General features: G+C 28.9%; 1 long non-coding RNA gene across 1 annotated transcript; it reads right to left on the bottom strand.

The window, feature by feature from the left end:
- Nucleotides 1-5,631: 5,631 nt before the first annotated feature.
- On the bottom strand, nucleotides 5,632-6,492 carry LOC108469234 (uncharacterized). The gene is made up of 2 exons (XR_001869062.2): nucleotides 6,193-6,492; nucleotides 5,632-5,881 (listed from the first exon to the last, which is right to left on the bottom strand). It is a non-coding gene; the product is annotated as an uncharacterized LOC108469234 (long non-coding RNA).
- Between the last annotated feature and the right edge of the window lie 1,930 nt (nucleotides 6,493-8,422).

Genomic DNA, 8,422 nt, shown 5'->3' with positions numbered 1-8,422 from the left:
GTGGGTAAAATCTAATCCAAAGGGAGCCTAAGTTTTGGTGTTGGTTTCAAATGATTGAGCATCAGTTTAGGGTTTCTTTTAATTTTGTTTTTATAAAGAGTGAAACGGCACCGTTTGAGGGTGACATTTAATTACGTTGGGTAAATTCCACACTCGGTCCCTCCCTATTTTGCCGTCATCTGATTGAGTCCCATTTATGTTTCTTTTGTTTTTTTTAATTCTTTCCTAAAACTTATATGCTGTTTTGATTTGATCCATGTTTACATGGGGCGTTCAGAAACTTGGAATAATGGCGTTTTTAATACCCGCACATTCATGCCCATCGCACTTTGGTCCTTATTTTTATTTAATGGTTTATTTTATTTAGTTTGGGTCTGTTTTAATTAAGTTTTTTTATTTCAATAGGCATAATACTCTAGTTCTTTAACTTATTTAACATTTTAATTATTTAAATATACATCCGTAATTATTTTGATGGTTGTGCCTTGCTTTAATTTATTTTTTACTGTTTAATTACATTTTTATATCATATTGTTAAAATATTGTGTAACATTTAATTTTTTATATCATTGTATATATATAGTTTATATTAAAATTGGTTTTACCCATTTTCATGCTGTTTCATGTATCTGTTTTCTTCTGAATCTATATATATATATATATATATATATATATATATATATATATTTTTCTTTTAAATCTATTTATGTATATATTATTTCTTCTTAAATCATCATACGTAGTATTTATTTTGAGATTCTTATACGTATTTTGGTATTTTAAATTATTACATGTATACATATATTTATATATATATATATATATATATTTATTTTAAACATTTTCTATGCATTATCTTACATCAAATTTCTCTTTTCACATTATTCTTTCTACATTTTTTATATGTCATTTGAGTTAAACTCTATTTCAATTTCTTATATATTATTTAGTTACATTATTTTACATGAAAATTATTTTAAACTCTTTTATTATTTATTGTAAACCTTTATTATTGCTAATTTTAAGACTATATAGGTATTTATTTTAAACTTTTTATATATTATTTTAGATATATATATTTTATTATTTATTTTAAATTTCTCTTTTACACATTATTCATTTTAAATTCTTTTGTAAGTTATTTTAAAGTGTCCTTGTTATTTTCTATCTATTTTATTTTTTCATTTTTGTGCATTATTCATCTAGATTCATTTAACATATTGTTTATTTGAAGTTTGCTTTATATATATTATTTTATGCCAAAATATTATATATGTTAATTATTGTTTTATATTCTTTACTTTAAATTGCTTTTTCATTTTAAAATCATGTATGTTTTATTTATTTAAAATTGTTTTATTATTTTAAGTTGTTTATGTCCTCTTTTAAAACTCAGTTTATTTATTTTAAATATTTTATTTATTACTCATTATAAGTTATTTCCTAATATTATTACCTATTTTATACTTATATATACATATATATGTATATATGTACGCATCATTTGATCTAAAATTTTGTAAATAAATATATCATATTTTCTCAAATTATTTTATATATTATCGATTTTAAAGATTCATCTTTTACTTTATTTACTTTTAAAACTTAGTCATCATTATGTTGAATAGTTTCTATATTCCATTCATTTTAATTTGCCTCATACCATTTATTTTTAGTTAGAGTGTCACATATGTTATTTATTTATTTATTTATTTTTGCTCCTTGATCACTAATATTAACATTTACACAATGCATGTTGAATGGTTATTATCACTGTGTGTGCCTTAATTCATTCACTTGCATCTTTATCTTTGTCGTACATTTGTGATATTATTCTCGTATTATTATTTCATGTTTTATACTCCCTTTTATTTTATTTCATTTAAATTATATCGCGCATCAACCTCAAATGTATTTGTCCAAGCATGGACTGTTTTAATCCAAACAAATAATACATGTCGTTTAAGTATCGTATTGGCTATGGTTTAAAAACAAAATCTTCTAAATAAGGCAATGATCGGTATTTGGGAATTCAAGGAAACGTGCCCTAACTTACTGGGTTTCGAATTTTCTCGTCCATCCTAAATAACCGAACATCCTCTTAAAAAGGGGCTAAAATATATGAATTTTAAATAAAGGTAAGCTCATTCTCAAAGTTCGAAATGTCGTGTCCTAACTTACTAGGCGTGACGTTTTATTATTTTGAGATGAGGGAGTCCTTAACATCCGTTTTAACTTATTTGATCATTTTTAAATTAGCATTAATTCAAAGAAGGATTGTGTTTTAAATTCTTTCAAGTTTTCAAATCTTTGACATTAAGACACTAATTAATCAACTAGGTATCAATTTTGGGCGTATCGAGGGTGCTAATCTTTCCTCGTGCGTAACAGACTCCTGAACCTGTTTTTTTATTTACGTGGACCAAAATCATTGTTTAAATAAATCAAACCATTTATTAAAAATAACCACTTTTACGAGGTGACCCGATCACACCTCATCAAAAAGGATTGGTGGCGATTCCTCTATTCGTTTTCATTTTCAAAATCTAAATCGATTCCCGTTTTTCCCTAAAAAAAATGGTTTCGACAATATTTATGTTAAAATAATAATTCTATTAATAAAATGAAAAAATATACCATTATATTTTGTATTTTATTATTGATGCAGTTTTTATGTTTTATTTAATTGTTATTTACATTAGTCTAATAGTATAGTGGTATACTAAATTATAACGCACAGAGTGAAAAATATATATAATAAATATATTTATAAAAAAATAATTATCAAATTTAGCTGAAATGGTAAAGATATTAAAATTTATGGTATTTTCATACAACTTGAAATAACAATAATATCCCTACAGTAACGTTTATTATTAAAAAGAAATGGTTTTTGGTAATTGTTCAATTGAGTTAGGACTCGGTTGAAGAGCTATGTCAACTCAACAAGCTCATTAAATATAGTACTAGACTACATTCTGGCACACCCACGTACTTGAGAGTTTCCTACCTCATACGGCTCGGCAGTCAATTCTTTTGGTATCCCATTTTTTTACCCTACCATATATTCAATTGAATGAGATTTCTCATAGATCTATCGATTTGTCTCGGGTTAACCAAAAGGGGTTAAGGTGTTGGGTTAAGTCCCCAACGCAACCCTCGTGTTTAGTTGCCACCGTTGAGTTTGGAACCCCGAGCGCATCACGGTGATAAGCCGGAGGAAGGTGAGGATGACGTCACGATGTATGTGAAAACAAATATATAATAAATTTATTAAAAATGACATAAAAATTAAATATGAGAAAAATGAGAAATTGAACATTAAAGTATCTTGAGTTCAAACCTTTTCATATGCAAAAACAACTTTTTTTTAAAAAAAAAAAAAGAAAATAACAACAAAGTAAACAAGTATCATTCTTGATAGAGTAATTCCATCCAGATCCTTATGGAGAATTCTTAAAACTTCATCTGATGTTGCTTGAAACAATGAATTCCAATATCCTCAGCAAAAGTTATAGTCGCCATCTTATCAGCAACCAAAGCATAATCACCTTTAACATAATGTATGTTGCTTTTTAAAATAAATGAATTTTGATAAATTCTCACCTAAATATTGGAATTAGTAACACAAATTTAATCAAAGACATTATATATAATATAAAAGATATATATTAATATCATTTTGATTAATGTAAAAGCAGTATATTAATATTAGGGTAAACTATATCCAAGTTCACAGAACTATTAGTAAGTTTACGTTTTGGTCACTCGATTTTAAAAAGTTATAAAATGGTCACTAAACTGTGTGAAAGTTTTAATTTAAGTCATTGGGTTGTTAAAATCGTCACTTTATGGCCTTCTCTATTCTCACCTCTTACACCAATTGAAAGGGTAAACTTTCCCTCCTCTTCTACAATTTTTTTTTCATGAAATAGCTTTGAACGTCACCAATTTGCGAATCAAAATTTGAGTAACTTTCTTCTCCAATCTTTGGCACCAATCATCAAATCAACTTGGATTGAGATATGTTCTAGTTGTCAATGGGTACTACTCTGTTGTGCTAGTCGTTGAATTGTCACTTAAAGCTGGCCGATTGGACTTTTAAAATAAAAAGATTTCACAGTCTAGTAACTTAAATGAAAACATTTGTATAGTTTAATGACTATTTTGTAACTTTTTAAAGTTGAGTAACCAAAATATAAATTTACTAATAATTTAGCGATCTAAGTATAGTTTACCTTTAATATTGATAAATAATTCATTTTGGATCATACGGGACCATTATAAGTTCTTTGTCTCACATTTTACCATTAGCTCCTAAGAGCTCTTTTCCCTTCATTCTCAAGTTAATAACATTTAATTTTTAAAATTTTGATAATGTTGTTTTATAAATATTGTTGATACCGGGTATCAACAAAGAAAGAGATAATGAGAAATAAGTGATGATGTAAGGAATGTCAGTTCATCTAAACAGACGGAGAGATGGAGAAAGTAAGTGATAAGGTAGGAGAGTATGTTAGTAAAGGAGGTTGGCGAGCAGTATAGTGCTCACGGTTGCTAAAGGGACAAAAGATCCCTTCTCCATTGCAGCAACTAAATGTATTTATAAGAAGTCTTGAGGCTGGTGATATTACATCACCGACGGAATAGGTGGTGGTCCTCTTGTGTGGTCGATCAGGTGGCAAGTTGCTTATCCTTGTGCATTGTACTGCTCTGACATTCCTTGGTGTAAGGTAGTACGAGGTTATTATGCATGTGTCTTTGGTGGTCCCCTCCAAGAAGTGAGTGCATTCCTGTTAAAAACTGATGATCAAGAATACAGGGTACCCAAGTGGCTAGACACTAAGCAGTGAAGGGTTGTCCAGGCACTCTTCAGGTGGATAATGCACCAAGTGTTGTAAGGGGAAATGTCAGTGGAGAGCAGTCCATGAGTGCCTCTCTAATGTTCTCTCACAGTGCCACATGTCCTCATAGGGTAATGGTATAACAAATTTATACAAATATTTTAATTTATCACTTATTTAAAATTATTTTATATTAAATTATAAATATAATTCAAATGAATTAGATAGTAATTTATTTATTTATTTCTATATGAGATGCAAAAGAAAGAGGCTAAAGAAATTCTTGAACATCCCAAGCCCAATTAAAGGAGCCCATGAAATAAAACATACCCATGTGTTGTGACCCATTCAGGCTGGGCAAATACTTCGATAGCTCATGGCAATCAGCCTAACATAAATTCGTTTTAAATAATAAAAAAAAATTTAAATCTAAATTTAAAAACATTAATATAAAACAGCTCCTTGACATTTTTTAGGTCGCGAAACAATAAATTAAATTTTTTTTAAAAAAATATTAGAAATATATTTACAATTTTTTTTGAGTTAATATATATATTAAAAAAATTAGGCCTCTTCCAACCCTGGGCCCTGGACGACTATACCTTCAGACTACCCCAAGGCCGTCTAATATAAAACATATTTTAAAATTCGAGTAACATTTAGAACTCTAAAACGGCCGAGTGGCTATAAATTGAAAACGAGTCTACCTTGAAAAAAATCATTTTGTAAACAAGCTATGACAACCTTTACTCAATCCAACAAATAAACAACTTCAAATGGAACAATCTTTTCTCATTATAATCATATACTTCAGTATATATAAAATGGTTTGATTTTGTCAATTGAGTTTGTAATGGACCAAATCCGGGCCCAACTAACAGAAGCCCAAAACCCAACAGCAGCCCAACCCAAACACAAAACAAAAAAAGGAACTGAAAACCCTAGCCTAATCAGCTGCTGCCTCCACTTGCACTGTCGCTGTCCCATCCACCACCGACGTCAACCCTCTACTGCTTCCAACCACTACCAACTTGCACCTGCAGAGAGAAGAAATAATCATCAACAAGCAACTTGTAAATGGCTATAAAAGCCTTTAAAATTCTATGTAAGGGGGATTTTTTTTTAGAGAAAAATAAAAACGAAATTTTCATTAAAAAAAACACAAAAACAGAGATTGAGAACCAAAAAGAGAGAATAATCGAAAAGCAAAACTAAATCAGGAGGTGATTTCTTTTTTTTTTCTTCTTATTTTTTTTACCTTTCGAATTCTTTTTTTTCTTTTCTTTCTTTTTCTTTCCACATAAACATATACATAAATATAAAAGAAAAAAAAACAAAAAAACTTCACCTTTGGCCGGTGGCCGACGGTGGTCCCCGGTGAGTGCCGGCACGGCGGTGGCCGATCGGAGCAAGGCCGGAAATCGGGAAAAGGGAGAACTTTTCTTGCGAAATTTTTTTTTTTTAAGAAAGGTGGGCTGAAATGAGGGAAAAAGAAATTTTGGGGCATTTATATAGGATCCAAAACGACGTCGTTTTGGACTTAAGTCCCAGTGCCAAAACGACGTCGTTTCATCACAACCCGGATTTCTACCCGACCCATTAAAGGGGATCCGCGTGTTTTATTTTGAATGGGTTATTTATGTCTGTGGTCCTCTCGATTTTTATTATTTTGCAATCAAGTTTTGTTTTATTTTAATTTGGCCTCGCACTTTGGTTTCGTGTTCATTTTGGTCCCACATTAAGTGCAGTGTTTTGGAGGGAAGGGAAATTTACCCTTTTAGTCCCCTATGTTATTCACGTGCTTCGATGGGTCCCTTCTTTTACTTTTATTTTCAATTTGGGCCCAAATTCTTCTATTTTCTTTTTTAGATTTGTCATTCAATTTTATTTCATATTTAATTGGGTCCCTTGGCTCGTTGGTGCTCTATGAATCTCAGGAAATTTGGGGTTTATTGGGCATTCAACCCCTGTTTATTTGCGTGCCTTACATGTTAGCCCTGATTAATTTATTTTATCACAATTCTTTGCTGTTAATTTTGTTTTTGCTCTGATTTGATCCATAATTCATTTGACTTCACCCCCATGTGCTAATTTGTTATTTGCTTACTTACTTAAGTTTTATATTATTTATTTTAAGTTGTTTTATTATTTATTTTAAGTTTTATATATTATTTATTTCATACATTTTTCAAGTTTTATGTACGTATTATTTTTAAAAAAACTATTTGGTACATTATTGATTTTAAATTTCTTTCCATATATTATTTATTTTAAACCCCTTTTATACTATTCGTTATTTTTAAATTGATTTATATATTATTTACTTCAAAATTTGTTCTTATATATTATTTACTTCAAGTGTTTTTATATAATGATTATTTATTTTATTATTTTTACATTGATATGATTATTTCTTATTATTATCATTTTAAAATGTTTTATACATATATTATACAATTTAAATTGTCTTCTATAACCTTTTTAAATTGTCTTATTGTAAATTATTTTGTTTATTATTTATTTTAAGTCTTTTACATATTGTTTCTTTTAAACTTGCATGTATTATTTATTTCAAGTTATCATTTATCATTCAATGGAATCATTTTGATATCTTATTTGATTTTTAGATTTTCTTTCGTTATTTATTTTGAACTTATTTGTTATTATTTCAAATTGTTGTATGTATGACTTCAAGTTGCTCATATTATTTCTCTTTAAATTGTTATTCACTTGCTTTTGATTATCGTGTTAGTTTGTGAATAATATATATTATGTGACTATCACAAGTTGCTCTATTAATACATTTAATTTAATTTTGTTTGCGTAATTATTTTTACAAATCGTTATTTCAAATAAAAAGCATTGTTACATTTCATTCAAAGTTTTTGAAATAAGGCAATATTTAGCATTTGAGAAAATTGAAGAATTGTGCCTTAACTTACTGGGTTTCGATGTTTCTCGTTTAACCTAAATAGCGGCATATTCTTTTAAATCACAATACGAGTTTTGAAATAAACGCTTACTCTCGAAGATACGAGGTGTTGTGTTCTAACTTACCGAACATGACATCTTGTTATCTCGAGATAAGAGCTTTTGCAAATAAAGGCAATATTCGGTATTAAGAAATTCGAGAAAACGTGCCCTAACTTACTGGGTTTCAACTTTTCTCGTTTACCCTAAATAACCGAACATCCTTCTTTTTTAAAAAAAGAAGAAGTTAAAATACATGAATTTTAAATAAAGGCAAGCTCATTCTCAAAGTTCGAGATGACGTGTCCTAACTTACTGGGCGTGACATTTTATTCCTTCGAGATGAGAGAGTCTTTAACATCCGTTTTAATTTATTCGATCATTTTTAAATCAGCATTAATACAAAGAGGGATCGTATTTTAAATTCTTTCAAGTTTTCAAATCTTCGACACTAAGACACTAATTAATCAACTAGGTACCAATTTTGGGCGTATCGAGGGTGCTAACCCTTCCTCGTTCGTAACCGACTCTCGAACCTATTTTCTTGATTTGCGTGGACCAAAACCGTTGTTTAAATAAATCAAACTATTTATTAAAACAACCACTTT

The sequence above is a fragment of the Gossypium arboreum genome, chromosome 8 (assembly GCF_025698485.1).
Source record: "Gossypium arboreum isolate Shixiya-1 chromosome 8, ASM2569848v2, whole genome shotgun sequence".
NCBI classification, from domain to species: Eukaryota; Viridiplantae; Streptophyta; class Magnoliopsida; order Malvales; family Malvaceae; genus Gossypium; species Gossypium arboreum.
This window is presented reverse-complemented; position numbering and strand designations above follow the sequence as displayed.